Here is a 22,445-nt window from a genome sequence, read left to right as displayed (position 1 = left end):
GACTCACTTGGGACGTGACGTGCTTGAAATGCATACAATAAGCCTCATGAGGAGATGCATACTGCAGAATGCTTTATTGATTGTAAATCATGTTGACAGGGGCTGTTTTTTATGCAATCAAACTTTTGTATCTATTTCAAAGGTTGATGCCCGTACTATCTCATGAATCAATTGAGTTTTTAATGTTGCCATGAATGTGCTGAAACAGAATTAGCTATATTTCTATCTAGCTCTAACTAATTTCCTCCTAATTTCTTCCCCTTAGTCAGACCTAGACTAGACTAACTCCGAAAGCTAGAGCAGGGATCGCCAAATTAAGTAGGAAAAGCGGAGGGTAGAATGGGATACCTTTTAGCAAATGGAGGGTAATGTAAGTCATGGGCTGGACTTACCACAGTGACTTGTGAGGGGCTGCACAAGGCTCGCACAAGGACAGAAAAGGATTATTCCTTATTGAATTCCCAGCTGAGCAATCAACTCTGTTATACAATCTAGTTTCATTCAGTGAATGGAATAAGATGAATGCATGTGGGTCAGCAACACCTTTTGCAAAAATCAGGGCAATTCCCCAAAGCTACCATGTGGCATCTTTCGAGTAGGCTACAGTACAAAGGATTGACTACAAAGCCAATTAAAATTATACTGAACTACCCCCTTTATTATAGTCCTCCCATCCAATTTCGAGAACTATAATAGGAAAGGAAAATAGTGAGAAGAGTAGATGGCACCGGATCATCACCTTGCAACAATGATGATGACCAAAGCCTCCTAATTACTGCATCAACTCAGTAGGTAAGGGTGCTGAATCCACAATAGATGAGGACTGCCACGACGATGATTTATCAGGCCCCTCCATTTGATGTAGTATTCCACATATGATGTATTCCAAAGTACATGGTCCCGAAAACCAATGATTTTCTTTGAGATGTCTTCTAGGGTCCATGCTCGCTTATACCCATCGTGTTCTAGCATGCCTTTACCCTTGCACTCCCCCCTCCTCCTCCCTTCTCCTCCCCTCCTTTTTCCCCTCATCCTCTCTCCTCCCTTCCTTCTCCTCCTCTTCCCTTCTTCCTCTTCCCTCCTCCTTCCTCTACCTTGACCTTGTTCGTCCTTCTCAACCCTTTGCCCCGTGAAATTGTGATGGAGACTAGCTCTCCATTGCTCAACCTTGAACCCATTCTCAACCTTGTGACTCTTTCTCAACCTTGAACTCTCTCTAAACCCTAGAACCTCTAGTAAGCTTTCTCAATCATGCACACACTAGAGATGCTTTCCATGCTTTAGCCTACACCTCCCACCAGAGTACAACCCAAGGACCTATGCTCCATTTGTGAACACTTATGCTACAATGAGAAAAGAGACGACATAGGTGACCGACACCCTCGAATTTGGAAATGAGAGAAAAAGTGATAGCAGAGTCATTGCTATTAATAATGCCTCCATTTTGTTGATGGTGTAATAAGAGATTAATATGAATGTTATATGTCTAACATCCAAATTGAACTGAAGTGAGTTTACTTCTTTTCAAATGTTTAATTTATTTTTGAACTATAACATGATGATTTTCAAGTTAGTAATTTATTTTAAAAGTTTTGTAGGGAGCAACATGAAGAAAGTAAAAACTTTGTCTCTTGCACTTTAGAGAGTGAGTTGACTAGGCTGTAGCCATGCTCCACTTCTCATGGAGATGTAGGAGCTCCTATATCCCAGGTACTTAAAGCTACACTTCAATTCAAATTGTTGCATCTAGTCTCCAACAAGAGAGAGAGAGAGAGAGAGAGAGAGAGAGAGAGAGAGAGAGATCAAATGAAATTTATGGTAGAATCTATTGGAGACCCAAGAGGATTAATGTTAGAATCGTTAGACCAAGTGGATGAATTTATGATTGGAGAGCCAAGAGAATCTATGTTAGAATTCATTCGAGACCCAAGAAGATCTATGAACTTTCTTTTTTTTATGTTATAACATTTATGAGAGAGAGAGAGAGAGAGAGAGAGAGAGAGAGAGAGAGTCCCAAGAGGATCCCTGATTTTTATGAATTGAATGAAGTGAGTTTTATGTTAGAATTCATTGGCACAAAAGAGGATCTATGATTATGGAACATCTTCTATTCTTTACTTTTCATCACCCCAATATATACTCACACATGTCAGGCACACGCACAATATCATTGAACTCTCAATATATAAAGTCATGAAAGTCATACTAACTACTTTGAGGGTAGGCTACAGTAAACACTTACAAGGTAAGCTACTAAAATCATAGAAGCCACACACTCTTTTTGGTCTGACATCCAACCATCCTGACTCCAACAAGTCTGACTCTACATCTCGTGTCCATGCCCTACCAAGCCTTCAAAGGTTGTACCATTGTATGACCTCGAATTAATATTGTATTCTAGAAACATGTAGCCGCTGCTTGAGGTTTTATTGTTGTATTTAACTCTGGATGCATGTTTGTGATGCCCATTGGCGAAAGTTGTATTTGAAGAGCATGTTGCTCAGTTGTAAAGGCCCTAGGAACGTATCTCATAAATTGGATTTGATTATTTTCTTGCCCATAGTAAGCTGTTTGAATTCGCAAGCATAATGATAAAATTTACTTTTGAGGAAATCTTCCTACCTATCTAGGAGGACTTTGGCTTGTACTTGATGGCAAGATTAATTTTTTATAGATGTGTGCGTGTGTGCGTGTGTGTGTGTGACAGTGGGTTTGCTATTGGGTGCTCTGGACTCTATGGAAGGACTAAAATCAAAGAGTCTTTGGTGATCCAACTTTTGCTCTTTTCTCTTTTTAAAGGCACTCTTTGCAGCAATCCTTATATGATTGTCTGCAAACTCAATCGATAGATTATGATGTATGCTTGTCGTATATTGAGATCTTCTCTTGATGTACCTAGGCACATCCTTTTTTGGGATAGTGTCTCTATAATATAAAGCATAAAAGAGTTTCACAAAAAAACAAAAAAAGTGTGTGTGTGTGTGTGTGTGTGTGAGAGAGAGAGAGAGAGAGAGAGAGAGACATGTATTAACGTCTTTCGAAGGCCTCATGGGCATATAAGACAAGGTACAACCAAGAGCAGGAACTCTTACAAGCCACTATGGATTGAGGCAAAGGGCTCACCTAAGGCCCTTGCTGTGTAGTGCTAATAAACTCAAAACAAGTAATGAAAACTAGTAATGAAAACACAAAAACTCAAAAATTTTGAGAAAACAAGAGTTGGGATCTAGTGTAATCTATGATCCTAATGCCATGTTAGCTCCTATGGGATGTGAAGATGTCGTGCACATCTCTCTGTTGAGTCATCTCACACTGTAGTAGGGGGCGTGGTCATTGTAACCTCTATATCAGATTTGCCATATCAAGAGTGACACCTTGAATTTAGCGGTCCAATCAAAGTAAAACTAAGATCGGCTAGAGCTCCCTTGTGTGAACTCTGGTCACCCTCTATATCGTGGATGGACTCTGCGTCTTTTGCTCCACGACTCAATGAGCACTATGCCTTCCGACTCTACCCTCATAGCAACTAGCTCCTACTCCTCCACTCCAGTATGTCTTGGGGCTATTGACTCAAATGCATAGAGATCTATGACATTTTAGTGTGCTCAATCTATCTCGATCTCCTATGGCACTGCCACCTCCTCCTACTGATAAATTTCAATAGAGTCTCTTTGTGTCACCCCATCTCAATCATATAAAGACCAACACAATATTGGTCTTGAAAGTGGATCAGCCAAGAGACTGGCCCAAGTCTATGTCCCTCCTAAAAGAAATAGTGGTAATGTCCACGGATCTCATAACAAACTAGGAAATGATACTCTATCTTCCCACCTCTTCCAGTGTGCATAGTCTACAGATCCGCTTCTCTTTGGATGTGCCTATGGCTCTCCTTGCCTCAAGGATGATGCTTTACAAAGTCAAAATTTATTAAGCCTATAATGTCTAACATAAAAAAACCATGGCATATGGACAATTGAACTGCAAGCATAGCCAAATGGCCTACTCATCCATCTTGGATAGAAGCGTTAGTAATTAAGATGAAAAATCAACAAATGAAAATAGATCTAATATTTAACATACGTAAAATATTAAAAAATGATTTTCAAACATTCACAAAAATAGATTACATTTCAAAGATCCTTACCCTTACCTAGTAACATATCTAAATTTTTTGTTTTTGAAGTTTGTCTTAGGCACCACAACATTCACTTTCATCAGAACACCATTTTTTGGATCATTACTTTCATTATTGTCATCTACTTTATCACCTTCATCCTCAGTTTCATGTACATCACCTTGTACTCATTGTTGAATGGCATCAATGTTGGTAGGTTTGTCTCCTTCATATTCATTTTATGATCCTCATTCTTAGGACGTTCCATCTCCATCATGAGGATCCACATTCATAGTTTCAGGAAATACATTTCTCACATGTAGCTATTTCTACATCCTTGTTGAATAATTTTGGTGACATAGTTTAGGCAAGAGAAATAGTGCATTATATTATTGAAAGCACTTTCAAGAAAAGAAATGCATTAAAAACATTTTATTTTTTGCATTGGGGTCCCTACAAATAACTTGGCAACATTGAGATTTGAATAACACAACCTTCAAAAGCCTATAATTGACTTGAATTATTTTCTTAGTAGTCCAACATAATTGTGCTCACTATTGATTGAATTTTTGCCTGTTACACTTGCACGAGTGATACATTGCTTTACTTTATGCACATACCTAGAGTATTAATTGTTGAAATGATATAACACGACTAGATTACATCATTTATCAATCCTCTCAATGCAAAAGTGATGACCATATGTCCACATAGCACCATAGATACATGCCTATAATAATTTGAAGATGCAAACAAGTTCTTGTAAATGTATGTTCTAAGATGAAATGTAAATAAAAATATGCCTAAAGAAAAAATTTGACTTACATGCCAATGACATCTAAATATATCATCTCCTCCTCTTGAGCCACATGAAATTCATTATAGTGTACCTTGGTTATAACATATTGGCACCAATGTACAAGAGCTTTTAAATACTTCAATGCATTGAGAGATTTTGATTTCTATTTCAAGATGTTATCTAAACCTTTCTAGAAAAGTATCAATGAAGATGATGAAGTATAATTCTCTATTCAAGGGCATGGGAGACTCATAACCTCATATGTTAGAGTATGATCTAGAGAACATCTGAGCTTCTAGAGCATGATGTTGGAAATGGTTGCTTATGTTGCCTTCCTATGTAATTTCCATGTATCAACATGATTTATGTATATATATTTATAAAAGCAAACTTATAGAAAGCCTTTTACCATGTTTGATCTTTTCAAAGAGACTTAGGCTCTTGAAATTGAGGTGCCCAAACCCCTTATGCCATAATGTGGTGAGATATGCATCCTGATTCTAATGGTGTGCAAGAAGTGCCCTTTGAAATGGAACTACTAATGAAAGCTTATACATTCTTTCAATCTTAGCACTATCACTATCAAGTTTCCTAATTGTGCATCCATACTTGACAATGATAGTACTATCATTGTAAACTTCCTTGATTGTGCATCCATACTTGTTGGAAAAAAATTTCATAACAAATTCCTTCAATTTTATGAGGTACATATATAACCCATACTCACATTCTCTTTGGAACTTTTGTTTAGACCTAGTTTTAAAACCAATCCTTTTTTAGTGTCATGTATTTTTTTGCACCTTAATTATGTGGGCGCTAGCACTCGACTCCTGTCATCGCTTACACCTTAATTAAACTACCAAGTATTTTCAATGTTCATCTTCATGATTTTGATTGGTTGGTTATTTTATAACACAATAACAAGAAATTACATCTTTGTGTTGGAATTGCTCTTGAGATTTTTCCATTGGTATAATGTCCATAATGTCCATATTGATTTCCTTGATTTTTTATTTTGATTATCAACTCTATAGTACTAACCTCTAGTATATCTCTATGCCTCTTCCTACATTTAGTTTCCTAATGGCTATATTCCATAATGTGGAACGTGTTGGTAATGATGAGTTGATTGAAATTGTGAAGATTGATAATTGTTGAAATGTCTGCTAGGGTTGTGAATAGTTTCCTTTGGATTGATGATTAAATTTCTTCCTTTTCCTCTAAGAAATCCTCTTGCTCTAGTGGAGAATAAGTAATCACGATTCTATTCTTGAATAAATGTGTTTGACATTATAAGAAAGGATGTTGGTGTACCTTTAGTGACCATCAGCTTCAGAAAGTAATTATAGGGTAAATTCATATTAATAGATATAAAATATCTTGTCCATGGACATTATTGTTAGAGCATACTATTAGGGCTCCTAGCATATCCCTACAAATCTCTATACACACTTACTTGTGCTGGTAGGACACCCTATGTGAAAAATTCCCCATATGAACTAATCATTACATAATCTACATTTTTGTCATGCAAAAATAATTAGTTATATTTAATTTTTATTATGTTGCTAATTAGCACACAAGTTGTAACAAGTAGTATACTTTTACCCATAGTCCTTATTGATTTTATCAAGTGCAATTTACACTAATATTTCAGTAATTGTATCTTACAAATGGATGTCTATAGTTGTCTAATTTCCTTTAGTTTTACTAGATAATTAGGACCTATTTCTATTTGCAATCTGGTTGCATTGTTCAAAGTACAATGATTCTAAACATCTTCTCTACACTCATCCTATTCCATATAGTTTTATGTGCATCTACAATTGATTTCTTGTCTCTAGTGATTAGAATCATGTTATATTTGGCATTGAAGTTTATAAAAGTAAATGCTAGATGTGTTTTTTCATCCCATTAATTACAACAACCAATGCCTTATTGGACAATCTAGAAGGTGAAATTTTGATTATAAAGATAGAGATCCATCATGTAGGTATGTTCTTTTTTGTTGCAAAGGAAAAAGGATTTGTACATTATGGTACAAAAAATGACTTTCTTTTGAAGAAGAAATGCGGTGGTCATGATTAGGCAAAAGATAATAATCTACCCAAAGTTTCTAATTATTATCACACATGAACATACATAAGGGTAGATATATAAGGCCATGACCATTCATGATCAATGAACAAGGGTTATGGTGAGCTGTATTTGTGATAGCCATCATCAAATACCCAAAGAGATAGGTGAGTCCATTGATTCTAAAAGATTAATGTTTACAAACTATGTATTTAAACTGTCTATGGACAATGTTTTTAAACTATGCACATACAATGTTATCATTTTAAGATGCAATCATATACATTATGACATGGCTATGTGTAAGAATGAAACCTCATAACCATGAGACTACAAATAGAGACTTTGTGTTGTTTCATGCAAAAACTAAAGCTATCTAATTTGGACTACGGAGATCGGTACCATAAGGATTGATAGTTCAAACTCTTCTTTCACTAGGATGAGGTTGCTCATCAAAGACATAACAATATACCTCTTAGTTATGAGGTATACCACTTGACTAATCAAATGATCTCGACAAAAATATCTACTATAATAATGACTAGTTACCTATAGACTTGAAAAGCTCTTAACTAAAAAGATGTACATGATATTAGGAAACATCATATGTACATGATGAAGGGATAGATCTAAAGTCGTGGATCCAACCACTGATCTGCATAAAGTATGGACTGTATACGATAGCCATAAGTGCATGCTGAAACACTGAGTCTCCCTAGGTTGCACTATGGCTGAACCTGATGATGTCTACTACATTAGGGCAGGACCACACTAATGCATAGGTATCCTCGTGCTAAGGAATGATCTACTGGTCGAAAGAGGTGGTGATCACTGGATCCAAGGGTGCAATGCAGCATGAGTGAGCTGATGTTGAAATGTCCAGAAGACTGATGTGCTGATCTGAACTGCTAAAGGGAATTGAGCCCAAGGTATGCTCTGTGTCAGGGGTGAAAGCATCAGTGATGGATGCTGGAATGGAATCACCTGAAGAGCTAAATCACTGGGGCATATATCTTTGCATGCGACAAAAGATGTGAGTGCCTCGTACTGAGGACTTACCTGCTAAATAACTGCATGATCATAGGTGAAATCCTGCTGAGTATCTGCATCTGTGGCAAAGGATGGAGTCGGATCCATGCATGAAGGTGATGGATGTGCATCACGAGAATCAGTTTGAGCTGAATGTCAATGGGACTGCCTCGTACTGAGGACTTACCATCAAATATGCCTCATGTTGAGGGCTTCCCTTCTTAAGGATTTCTTTCAATTTATACCTTTACCTAGTACTCCTTCCCACACCCTTCTCCATATTTAACTATACCCCCTTATCTCTTTTTTCTCTCCCTCTCTAACCTTAATGCTCCTAGTTACTCTATAAAATTCTCACCCTTCTCAACATATATGTACTTAAAAAAAAAAAAAAAATCCCTTCTCCCCTCCAAAGGTTTTTTCCCCCCCTTACTAATTCCCCCAAGTAAATATTTCCCACCCTCCATTTTTCTCGTTATTAGTAACCGAGGTTATTCCTGTACACTTTCACTATCAAATGTGCCTCGTGATGAGGGCTTACCAAGAAGTGTGCCTCATGCTGAGGGCTTACCGAGGAATGTGCATGATCAAAAAGTGTGGGTTGATCCATGCTAACATCTGAAGCATCTACATCTGCATGTGATCTGTCAAGGCCAATGAAGATCGAGTCGGCATCATACACTGGAACATACCCTGTGGTAATAAATGGTCGAAGAAGGTTCTCTTTCCACTCACGAATCTGGTACGGAGTCATGACTGGTGTATCATCAACTGTGTGATGTGGATAACTCCATGCTGGAGGTGGTCTAGTGCTCTGTGCAAGAGGCTTACCCGTGCACTGGCAAGAGTGTCTACCTATGAGAACACTATGTGAGAGCTGCCACTTGGGGGTTTACGCACTAAACAGTCAAAACCAAGTCATGTAAGAACTACTGTGTGTGCCAAGGATCAAGCCTGTACTAAAGTGATGACAACTGTGTGTCGAGAGTAGCCAAGAGGCTGTACAAGGCTGATGTGTATGAGTGCAGGAACCAATGCCAAAAATAGTCAACAATGCGTGACTTTACATGGGTGGCATGTGTGTGTGCAAGAAGAATGCAACACTCCTCAATCCAAGAGGAAGATCACAGCCAAGTGTCACACTGAGTGATGAAGTGCCAAATTCCAAGAATCAGATATGTGAATGTGTACTCCGATGATAGATCCGTTGGGACTGACGCCGATAGGAACTAATCGAGTAATGTGGCAATGGCCGACTTGGCTTGATGGAGTTGGACCTCCTATATGGTGGTGCTATTATATAGCTAGACTAAACGTCGCATCATTAAATGCAGCAAAATGAGTTTTAGTTCATTCATTTTATGTGCTGGATGCACTGCAATGGATCAGGAGGTGGTTCTGATGAAGAGGATTTAATGATGCTGACGTGTGGAAATGTCAAAAGTAAGATATGAGGTGCTCAACACGTAGAGCATGATCTGGCTAGCATTTTTGCTTTTTTGTGATAATGTTGCCACGTGGCACAATTGCAACCATAGCCTGGTGTGAGGTGACCCTGGGTGAAGCCTAACCAACCCTATCTACAATTTAGATCAAAACAACATTTTATGCATTCTATGAATGATAATGTTGATTTGAATTCTCATCCAAAAACATGGACGAGAATTCTTAAGAAATGCAAGAGGATGTAAATTCAAAACTAGATTTCTTGATTTGGATGATGATGATGATATTTCCTTTGATGCACATACTCAAATGAGGAAATTCACAATGATGTGTTGAATACATATTCACGTTTTGATTCAAGAAGACCAAGTGCATTTTCTAATACCCATGCAATGTCTAGTTTCTAATATAGTTTCTCAAAAACTATTTTAAATAATGCTGGAAAAGATGCCAGCCATATTGGGTCATGGTGATGGGATGGAGTGGATGAAACTAAGGGTGTAAAGAAGAACCAAGAGAGCCAAAAGATCCTGGAAGAGTTCTCAAAAAACCACAATTTCAGATCGAATGTCTCCCAACACTTGGCCTCTATAAAAATATACATGAAAATTGAAATTAAAAAGTCCAATACCACAAAAAGATATAGAAATATAGCAAACAAAAATAGGCAATCTCCAAATAGAAATAGAAATTCTACAAAAAAAATTAAAAATTCAAATTTTGATATTTAAGAACTGAGATATGATCATGGATTCTGTGTCATAACTCATGAAGATATTTTTAAGAATTTGTCGATCAATACAGAAGATGATTTAAACATGGTGAAATATAAATTTTAAATAGAAAACAAATTCAACAATGTTCTAAAAATTTTGTTCACAATATTTTTAGTTATTTCAATAGTTATGATGTAGAAAAATCAGTGCTTCACTTCAAGAAGATAATTTTTTAAAAAATAGATTACAAGAAATTAGAATTTAATAAAATATATCTTCATAGTTGATTTTTTTATTTGGCTTTTGATTAGGCACAATGATGCCTGTGACATGTCCAGCATGTGCAAATGGAGTGAAAATATAATTAATTAATGGTCCTATGGTTTTATTGTGTACAATTTTCATTGGTTGATATTATATTTTATGGCTTCACAGTGTTGGCATTTTGCTATATAATGGTGGCACCATATTTTCGCATGTGCTCTTGCATTATACTTGAGTATATGCTCAAGTACAATGGTGACACCATATTTTTGCACGTGCTCTTGCATTGTACTTGAGGACATGATGATGATATGCACTTCAGTTAGTTTTTCTTTATTGCAAACTAACTCCTTCCTTTGGGGTATGGTAGATAGCCATGTTTGGAGGTAGGTTGAACATTGGTTTTGCACCAAGTTCTTCTCTTTATTTTTGGCATAGTCTTGAATTGGTGTGATGTTACATCAAGTGAAAGGTCTATTATATTCCATTATAATGGTCCTATAAATGATTCAGTGGGTTCAGATAGATAGAATTACAAAAAAATCTAACCACCGAGTGTGCCAGTGTTAGCAATGGAAATATTCACTGACTCTAATGTTAGGGAGCACTCACCAACAAAGTGTATTTACACTATGGAATGTAGGTAGTAGATTTACTTGATGCTTGAACACTCTATGGTGGCTTGTGGTCTTGGAAGGGGAGAACTAACCTGTGTGGTGATGCTAGCCTTCATGACGATTATGGTGGAGTAGGACATTTCTTACAGTGGGGACCCAATCGCATGAATGGATCTTCCCCGAGCAAGGACAAAGGGTCGTGCTCTTGGCTTCAACTTTGGGACCAACATAGAGTTGATTAGAGATCAATAATATGGTTGGCTGAGCAATACCATCAGAGTAAAAGAGAAGAAGTCCTCATCTTGTAGGTGTTAAATAGCATTCGCGAAAGCTAGACAACAAACAGCGTTCCTTCTTTGATGTGGAGAGTCAACCGGTAGTAGCCAGAGTCCTACCTTTACTGCAATAATCACTAGCAACTTCCATGGGATATAACTCCTAGAAAAATCCAAAATTAAAGCTGTCAATGCCTACCAGAAGCGACAAGGATCTGCCAAAGGAATATGTGGTCTACCTTTAATCTAATCTCCCCTACCTTGACATTCTCTATTCTGATCTACTCACATCCCTCCCTAACTCCAATACTATCCTCCATACCTTTCTAGAAATCCACGCTAATCCGTATTCCTTGCCATGCGTCTTTGCCCATGCTTCTCAACATTATTGCCTAATCCAAGAATCTAACTCCTATCATCCAGTTACACCTAACTTTTTTCCAACACTTGACAATACATCCCTTGAGGATTATCAAGTTGCTAAATCAATTTGCCCTGCTCTCCCTCCACTTTCCACCAACATCCCTACTTCTACCTTCTCAAATTCACTACTTGCTTTGACCTCAAGCTATTCCCCTATAACCTCTTCCTCTCTCCCAAGACCACATGTTCCTCCAATCTCCCTTGAGTTTTCAATGGAAGACACCAATAATGATTCCATCAATGAGCTTCAAGAATTGGATAATCCAATTCACACACCCACAAGGAAGTTGGAACAAGAGACAGATAGAATTCCCATGCCCGGTAACCCCATTGGTGATTTTTGGAGGCAATACCAAACATGCAGTGAAGAGGAGGATGGGACCTCACTGGAATTTCAATGAGTATCCACTAAGCACAAATCACCCTAGACATCAGCATGAAATTGGAGCCATAGCCTGCTTAGTGTAGACCAAAAGCAAGCTGGTCAATGAAAAGTACCTCCTTGAATACATACAGGCTCTATCTTCCTTTTGCATGCATCCCATATTTGACGCGGTACCCCATCGCTATCAGTGGGATGCCAATCATCATAATCTAGATAATGCAGATGCTCCTTGCAATTGGCTATTAATCAATAGAAACTCTAAAATCAAATGGACAAGCCAGGAAACACTCATTGGAGCCTTGGACCGCCGACATGCATCAATTATGCAAAGCAGTTATGACAAAACACTCAAGGAAAGTGCAAGATACAGTGAAGCCTTAGCAGTCATCCTGGAGGTGTACCTCACCATTGACGACCATTTTCCCAACCTCAGCTTCAATACAAATCAACATATAGATCCTCAAACAACAAGTTTCCTCTTTCAAAGGGCCATATCTCTTCAAGGGTGCTATGTGTTCTTTTTTAAAGAAATGGTTGACACTGGCTTCTTAAAAACTGAGCAAGCAATCAATGGTGTTCGTGGATTACAAGGAAAAGATCAATAAGAAGCTCGCTCCATCTATCACCACCGCCATCTTTACCATACTCATTGGGTAAAGACAACTGCATCACAACATCATCTACAGACCCAACCATAACCCCCGAGGATGGGTAATCAAATCGGTCTAGGGGAGTTGTTAACCCTATGGCAACAAGGGCCAGAAGTGCAGTCTAGGACAACAACTATGAGAGCATTGTGTGTGTAGAATAGTGGAAAAGCTTCGCTTGTAATATCTTGAGCCTAAAAGATGGTATGATAAATCTTAAAGGGTGAGGATAGCCAAAATCCTCTCTAGAAAAGATCTAATCATACTTGCAAAATCAGGATCTAGAGAGAGAAAGACTAAAAGCCTATACTTTCCAAGGTCCCTCCACTTTATGTAGAGACCCAAAAAGCCCCTCCACTTTGTGTAGAGACCCAAAAGGTTCCCCCACTTTGTGTAGAGACCCAAAAAGTCCCTCCACTTTGTGTAGAGACCCAGAAAGTCCCTCCACTTTGTGTAGAGACCCAAAAGGTCCCCCCCAAAAGTGGAGGGACTCCTGTCCAAAAGGTCTCCTACAAAAGAGGTCCCACCACGGAGGTATCTACGGATTGTGTAAAGACCAACATGTATAAATATCTCTAAATGGAATGAAGCTCCCACTCTTTGGGGTTCAGTGTTCAAGCTCACTATTGTGTTCATGCGATTGATCTCCATTGCGTCCATGCTCTCTTACACAACCATGTTCTAGCATGCCCTTATCCTTGCACTCTCTACCCTTGTACTCCCTCCTCCTCCTCCTTCCTCCCTCTTCCTCCCTCCTCCTCCTCCCTCCTCCTCCTCCTCCCTCCTCCTCCTTTTGCTTCCTCCTCCTCCTCCCATCTCCTTCTCCTTCCTTCTCCTTCCTCCCTCCTCCTCCTCCTCCCTTCTCCTCCTCCTCCCTCCTCCTCCTCCTTCCTCCCTCCTCTTCCCTCCCCCTCCTCCTCCCTTCTCCTCCTCCTCTCTCCTCCTCCTCCTCCTCCCTCCCTCCTGCTCAACCCTTACCCCTTGAATCCGCAAAGGAGACTAGCTCTCCACTCCTCAACCTTAGACTCCTCCTAAACCCAGCAACCCCCTCTGAACCCTGAAACTCCTAGTTAACTCTCTCAACCCTGTCCCCCTTCTAACCCTAAAATCCCCTTCTAAACCCTTGAACTCTTGCGGAGGCGAGAGCCTCCATCAATTGTTAAAATCAAGCCCTCTTTCTCATTCACATGCGCATGAAATCTATTTTCCACGCTTTAGCCTACACCTCTCATTGGAACACAACCCGTGGACCTATGCTACACTTGTGAACACCTATGTTACAATGAGCAACGACATGACTGTAGGTGACCAACACCCTCGGAACCCGCACTTGGCTAAAATAAAGACAACAGTCTTCGAAGTACATTGGATCTTCTATAGCTATGATGGTAGTCATAAGAGCATAATTGGTAGTTTCCACTTGAATTAATTTTCCTTTCCAAGCATATGCCAATCTGGCTAGTGGTCTTCTTTCCTTAATAGACCGTCTGAGTTGTTGCTCTTCTCAAGGTGTCTCTAGCAATTCTTGCTCTTCTTCATCAACTTTTTCTGTAGGTGACTGAGTAATAGGTGTGTCTATCTCTTGTGAATTTGATGTTTTCCATTCTGATTCTTCATCAAAGATTACATCTCTAGAGATGATGACCTTTTGGTTGATGGGATCATACAATTTGTATGCTTTGCTTTCCTCACTGTAACCAACCATGATGCATTTGCGTGACTTCGCATCCAATTTTTTGCAATGATCATCATGTATGTGGACATATTCTATGCAACCAAATATGCGGAGATGCCCAATGTGTGGCTTGTGTCTAGTGAATGCTTCATAAGGTGTTATACCCTGAATTGGGTGGGTCGAAAGCCGATTAAGCAAATAGTTTATAGTGGCAATTTCTTCTGCCTGATACTGATTTGGAAGATGCCTCTCACTGAGAATTGCTCTAGCACTGGTACTGTTCTTCCTTTCAGCTCTTTGCACATGTGAATTGTCTTTGAATGCCATTACTTTTGCAAAAGTTCATGAATGCTAAAGACATGGATTTAGCTCCTCTATCTGAGCTCTTGAATTTGATCTTTCTGCCTGTCTGGTTTTCAACCATGGCTTTGAATTCTTGAAATCTAGAAAAGTCTTTAGATTTCTCTTTCAAAAGTTAGATCCAACAATATCTGTGGTAGTCGTCGATGAAAGTCAAGTAGTAAAGTGAACCATTGATGCTGCGGGTCTAGGCATAACCCCATACATCTATATGTATTAAATCAAGAGCTTGAGAGGTGATTCTACCAAAATTGGTTTTCTTTTGTTTACCAAAGCAACATATTTTCCAAGAAACTGTACTCTTTTGAAATTCCAATTGCCATATTTTGATTTCTTAGCTAAATCAAGCTTTTGAAATTGACATGTCCAATCCCTTGTGCCATACTACAAAAAATGGTATCTGTTGCGGCGGTTGAGCTGACATGGCATGCAAATCTGGTACTGAAGCTAGCATCCTTCCTTGACTGCTTTTCCTACTAGTAGTTGATATCCTCTAGATTTGTCTCTGATCGTGCATTCATCTCCATCAAAGATGAGTTGATAATTGTATTCCGTCATTTGCCCAACTGATAAGAGGTTCTTGTCGAGCTTTGGAACATCAAACTTTTAAGCAATCTCATGTGCTAGCACCATGGTTTCTGGATTCTCCCATTTAAGTTTGAGGCAAAATTCATCACTTGCTCCTGCTACAAGGTAGCCCGGCACATGCTGAGTCATTCCATCTCAAAATCCAGTGTTGTCCTCTTGCATGGCAATTAAACGGTCTAGGAGCACGACCGCTCGATCCACATATCGACGCGTTGTCTCACCTTCTAACTACTTCAGGTTTGCCACCTATAGGTACACATTCTCCGATAGGGATAACAACCATGGTTGGCCAGGATCAAGCATACACATACTATGGCATGGAAGGGCACAGACAAGGACCTCAATGTGAGCTTTGGTGCAAGCATAGAGGAGAAAGAGGAATTCCCATCATCAACTATAATGGAAGAGGTAACCAGAATCAACAGTAGTAGCCATCGCCAAGTGTTCACATGGTGTACTGGGATCCTATAAACGAAAAATACAATCAACAAACTCAAAGAAGTTAGGGTAATATACATGCATTGACAGTAACCAGATCTAAAGGTACAAAGCCCATGCTTGGCCTTGGAGATGCACCAAGAATGACAACACAACCAATGAACTGGCCCAATCAGGCACAGGTCAAAAATCACTCTACAGTAAACAAATACTTGACAATAATGTAGCAATAGAAGCAAGAACATCCCAGCTCCAAAACAAGGGTAATAAGGCCTAGCTCAACCTCGAACAACTCCAAAAACAGTCCGACAGTCTTCCGACAGAAAATGTCTGACATCAAGCTATAGCTAGTCAACTTTAGCATGGCAACATACAACAACTTAACAAGGTTCTAGATACACAAACAACAATACAAGCTTCTTCCAGCCGGAGATATATTCCAAAAGATAAAAATGATTTGCTGGTTGGAACGAGCTCGAATTTAGCAGAGCAGAGAAATAGTGGTGACATAGTCAAGTTGAAAGAAATCAAAGAGGAACAGATAGTTTCAATTCTAGACACCACGTTGAAAAATAGAAATGAGATACAGGAAAAGGCCAAGCATGAACATAACAATCCCACACTCTTCTTTAAAGAGCCTTTCGATTCCAAAGTTCAAATAACATTAGATCAACTTTTGAATCTTTTTCCAGCTTTCAAAAATCAATTATGTTAGAATTTGCATTTTATTGACGTTCCTCAATCCACAAATAACCCACAGAGTGATGATGATGAGGAAACACCTGCCATTTACACATCTAGTATTGAAGATGTGGATTATCAAGTCCCACTCATAGATGTGGATTATAAAAGGCAAAGGATCCTCAAAGTACTGGTAGATGGAGGATCAGGAGTGAACATCCTCTCTGAGGATCTATTTAAATTTTTTTATTACAATGAACTTGCACCAGCACCATTTCAAATCAGAATGGCTGACCAAAGGTGGATCCAACCTCTTGGAATACTAAGAGGACTGGAAATTACTATTATGGGACTATCCTTCATAGTTACATTTGTAGTACTCGGGATGGAGAAAAGAGATTGTGCCTATTCCATGTTATTGGGGAGGCCATGGCTGAGAGCTGCCAAAGAAAAGCAAGACTGGGGATTAGAAAGAATTACGACCAGAAAAGGCAAGAAGAAGTTTAAAATCAATCTCTCTTCAAAGAGAAGCTTCCCAAAACAAGCTCAGCCACTACAAGCAAAGGGCATTAATATGATAGCTGAATTTGAAGAAGATGAGGAGGAAATTTTCCTTAGGAGAAATCCTACTGTTTTTCCCATATTTGAAATTGGTGAAATTACTGTTATTATTCAAAAAAGGAGGGCAACATGGATTAATAGAAACATCAAGTTCAAATTGTTCAAAAAAGGTGATTTGGCGTTAATGTTTAACACAAAGTTGGGGAAAATGCCAGGAAAGTTTAAGCTCAGATATGATGGTCCCTTCAAGGTCCTTGAAGTTTTTGATCAAGGTGCCTTCAAATCAGTTGATGTTCATGGGAATGCATTTGACAAACCAGTCAATAGTTTCAGGCTCAAACCCTATATTGGACTTGACCCTACTCAAGTAAAGATAAACACAATCTCTCTGCAACTCTGCAAAGACCTCAATCAAGATGATATATATGTTTCAGCTATTCACATTGACAAATTTATATCCATCAGACTCCACCGACACTAGCTTGACATAGACATATGAAACATGTTTCATCTACACAAACGTTCAGGTATGCTCTAATCTCTACCAGTCCAATCCACTAAGTGCTGCAGGTATGCCAAACTTAAAGTGCCCACAATGGTGAGCGTGGGCCCACAACGACCATCCAACAACCATCCAACAAAGCTAGCGCCTTCGACTCCAACTCCAATCTGATGGGAACAATGCAAATGACTGAGCGCTTCGAGTACACTCTGACTTCGACCACAGTGTCTGACTCTGATGCCAATCTGACAAGCACACACGAATGGGTGAATGTCTCCAACACCGATCTGTTGCCTGACACATGTGACATTACTCATCCCACCCCAATCCGACTCACACCCACCGACTCACACCCAACTACGACATTCGCTTTCGCTCTGCTTCATGCAAAAGCAAACAATACGCTTTCGATCTGACTACCATTTTGACATCCAACAAAGCTCTAACTTACAGAAGGGTCTCCGACAATGCCCCGACCCTACTCCAACAACAAGGGAGTCTGTCTCACATGGGCTCCATCCTCCGTACTGACAAGATAGCCAGTGGACATACTCGATATGACTCCGGCCCTTATCGACAAGCCTTTTCACTCACATGAGGCTCACACCTCCAAAGTAGCCGTTCTCCCCGATAAATTCCATCATAAAAAATACATCCTGCAGTGCTAAATGAAAACTAATAAGTAGTCCCTCACACATGCTAAAAACCACTGCCAGTTTGTTGCATGCGCCACTGACGGACTGCCAATGCAACACAAGATCGATAGAAGCTTTTCCCATGAGCCTCCTCTACATATGGCTCCCAAACATGGCCATCGCCTTGCATTTCCTAGCACATCTAAAGAGCCAGAGCCCAGAGCCCAGAGCCCAACCTCCAACTCTTGAGCACAGCAGTGCTCTTTGATGCATCAAACTTCTGATGCCATTCTCTAGGTGCTTGCTTAAGACCATAGAGACTCTTCTTCAGCTTGCAAACTAAATGCTCTTTGCCCTTTTCTTCAAAGCCTTCTAGCTGCACCATGTAAATTTCCTCATGCAAATCCCCATGCAAGAAAGCTGTCTTGACATCCATCTGCATAAGCTCCATATCCTTTGATGCCACTAGTCCAAGCATGCATCTAAGTGTGGTCATCTTCACAACCGGAGATAATATCTCATCAAAGTCCACACCCTTCTCTTGCTTGAACCCTTTAGCGACCAAATGGGCCTTGTACCTAGGCACATCATCACCTGTGACCTTCAATTTGTAGTTCCATTTACATGGCAATGCTTTCTTTCCATGTGGCAAAGAAACCAAGTCCCAAGTCTTATTCTTCATAAGTGAACTCATCTCTCATTGCATAGCATACTCCCACTTGCGTTGATCCTCGCGCATCATAGCCTCTTTGTAGCAAGAAGGCTCCACGCAATCAGTAAGCATCACATAGTCTACCCCTGGAAAAAACTCATCAGGTGGTCTAGACACTCTAGAAGATCTTCTCAAGGCTGTCCCATCTGCATATCAGCCACATTTGGCTCATCATTTCCACCAATAGATGATCCATCATCTACCCTTGATTGTATACCTGTGGGAGTACTTGGTGGTACCATTTCTTGCACATTTGGTGCATGGATAGCTTGCTGTCTATCAACATGTGCAGGTGGATTCACATCCTGGAAAGTGATTCTCCTCATTTCCACATCCCTCATGGGTGCCTTATGCATCTTCTTCTCATTGAAGACCACATCATGGCTGTGTATGATCTTCTTTGCTTCCGGATCCCAGAGACGATAGCCCATCTCTCCACTTTCACCATGACCCAGAAAGATGCATTTCCTGGACTTAGGATCTAGCTTCTTTCAAAGCTCTTTCGGCACATGTGCATATGGCTCACACCCAAATATATGCAACTGAGAGTAAGAGGGCTTCTTGCCACTCCATGCCTCTTCAGGAACACCACCATCCAAACTCTTACTAGGTGATCTATTGATCACATGCACTGTAGTCTTCATTGCCTCAGCCCAAAAACCACCAGAAAGACTTGCATTGGAAAGCATGCATTGCAACCTTTCTTGAATGGTACGGTTCATCTTTTCTGCAACTCGATTTTGCTCTGGAGTATGAGGGGATGTGAACTCCCTCTTAATCCCACGTGTATCATATAAATGCTGAAAGTCATGAGAGAGATACTCTCCACCATTGTTAGTCCGTAGGCATTTAAGCGTTCTACCAGACTGATTCTCAACCAAGGCTAGCCATTTCTGAAATACCCGGAACACATCACTCTTCCGAGCTATAGCATAAGCCCACACTTTCCTAGTTGCATCATCAATGAATGTCACATAGTATTCAGCCCCGCCTAATGACCATGTAGACATGGGACCACATACGTCTAAATGCACCAAATCAAGCTTTTCAACCTCTTTCTTTCCCCTTCTTTTATGGGCTGATTTAGTCTGCTTCCCATAGAGACAATGCTTACAAAATTCATAATCAGAGAAACTCAAATGCGGTACATAACCCAAATGGCATAAGAGTTTCATTCCATTCTGGCTCATGTGCCCCAACCTGCAATGCCACAAAGAAGTGCTTGGCTGCTCGGTTATTGCAACAACATGATCAAATACCCCTGATACATGTAAGCGATACAAAGTCCCACACTTGGCACCCTTGGCCAAAAGCATGGATCCCTTCTGAATTTTCCAACTCTGAAAGCCAAAAGTGGTGTGAAAACCAGCATCATCTAGCTGACCCACTGAAATAAGACTCTTAGTTAGCTTAGGCACATGTCTCACATGTTTCAAAACAAATGTAGACCCATTTGGCAAAGAAAACTTTATGTCACCTACTCCCACTATGTCACATGCATAGTCATTTCCAAGATGCACACAACCTGTCTTTCCATTGTCATAAGTGGACAACCATTCCCTAAGGGGAGTAACATGGAATGAAGCACCAGAATCCAAAATCCAATCCTTTGAATATGTATCATCTGAAGTGGTAAGCAACTTTGTAGATAAACTAGACATGAAGAGGATGTCATTGTCACTATCATGTGTGACTGCATTGATCTCCTCGATCTTCACTTTTCCTTTGTCCTCCCTTGGACTCTCTTCCTTTTGATTTGCACCCCAATTTGCATTATTTTTCTTATCCTTTTGCTCTCTTTTCAGCTTGTAGCAATCCTTTTTCATATGGCCCTTCTTGCCACAGTGGTAACACTCAATGTTCCGTGCCCTGGATTTGCTACGAGACTTCCCTCTTTCTTGGGACTTCCCCCTGAATTGTGATCTGCCCCTTTGCACATTTAAGGCTGCATCCTACTTGCTGCCGTCCATAGACTTCCGTCTAATCTCCTCGGCCAACAAGCTACCCACAATATCATCAAATTTCAGTACTCCACTAGGTGCGGAGTTACTGACAGTTGTACGAAAGGTATCCCATGAGCCCTGGATTTGCTACGAGACTTCCCTCTTTCTTGGGACTTCCCCCTGAATTGTGATCTGCCCCTTTGCACATTTAAGGCTGCATCCTGCTTGCTGCCGTCCATAGACTTCCATCTAATCTCCTCGGCCAACAAGCTACCCACAATATCATCAAATTTCAGTACTCCACTAGGTGCGGAGTTACTGACAGTTGTACGAAAGGTATCCCATGACGATGGCAATGAACATAAGAGAAATATTGCCTTAGTCTCCACATCAAACTTCATCTTTTGAGCCTGAAGCTGGCTGAAAATAATATTGACTTCATTCAAGTGAGAAGCAATGGAGACCCCTTCCTTCACCTGCAGCTCAAACAACCTCTTCATGAGGTAAACTTTGTTAGAGGCAGTTTCCTTTTCATAAGTAGCACACAGTTTCTTCCACAAATCTTCCGTAGTTTGCTCATTTACTACTGTGAAATAAATTGACTCTGCAAGATGAAGTCTAATAGTAGATTTTGCTAATGCATCCAACTCATTCCAATCATCCTCAGACATATTTGTAGGCTTAGCTTCAATCCCTGCCAAGGGTTTAATCTGCTTCTTTTGAATAAGCACATCCCTTATTTGTTCTTACCACAAAGAAAAGTTTGTCCCATCAAACTTTTTAATGCTAAAAAACTCCTTTTTAGACATGAAAGAGGATGCCATGATGCAAATAAAGCAAAATCCCAAATGCTAGTGCCTGCAAGAGAGAATGACACCAAATACCAGGTGCACCCAAATGTGTATGCCACAATAGAGTGAAATATCACCAAAACTCAAAGCTCAAAGCATCAAAAGATGCATCTAACTCATGTGCATATACTATGCATCCATATGAGCAAATCTGGCCCAAAAGAAAATGCCAACTGCAATGGCAATCCAAAATGCCAATAAGTGCCAAATGACTTAACCATAAATACCGTCCACTTGCATATGCATCAATAATATCTCATCCAAGAGAGCATAGCACTATCAGTGCATCACCTGCAATGTGTCAAAGCTGTCCCTCAACATAAAATAGCATCCATGTGCAAAGCGTCCATAAAAATAGCATCCCACAAGGCAATTTAGGCCTATCAGCGCATCCAATAAGGACCGCAATGCATCCAAATGGCCTATAAATCATCCACTGCGACCCAATGCATACCACAAATGAGTGCACATTGCTCAAATTGCAACCAGAGTGATCTACATAAGGCATGCTCAAGAAATCATAGTCCCACGGTAATGACCACTACTGAAAATAGAACCTGAGATGCCTCAAAACATGGGCACCATTGCATAATCGGACTCGGCAAGACAATCTGCAAATATCTCTCTTCTGCCAGAACTCCAAAATCCCAACCGATGAGTGAGAAATGGGAGTTAACACTTATCCACTGCCATGTGGCATAAATCTAA

The sequence above is a fragment of the Dipteris shenzhenensis genome, chromosome 5, assembly GCF_047967505.1.
Source record: "Dipteris shenzhenensis isolate YYH24624 ecotype China chromosome 5, Dip_SZ_1.0, whole genome shotgun sequence".
Classification (NCBI taxonomy): domain Eukaryota; kingdom Viridiplantae; phylum Streptophyta; class Polypodiopsida; order Gleicheniales; family Dipteridaceae; genus Dipteris; species Dipteris shenzhenensis.
Note: the sequence above shows the minus strand (reverse complement) of the source record.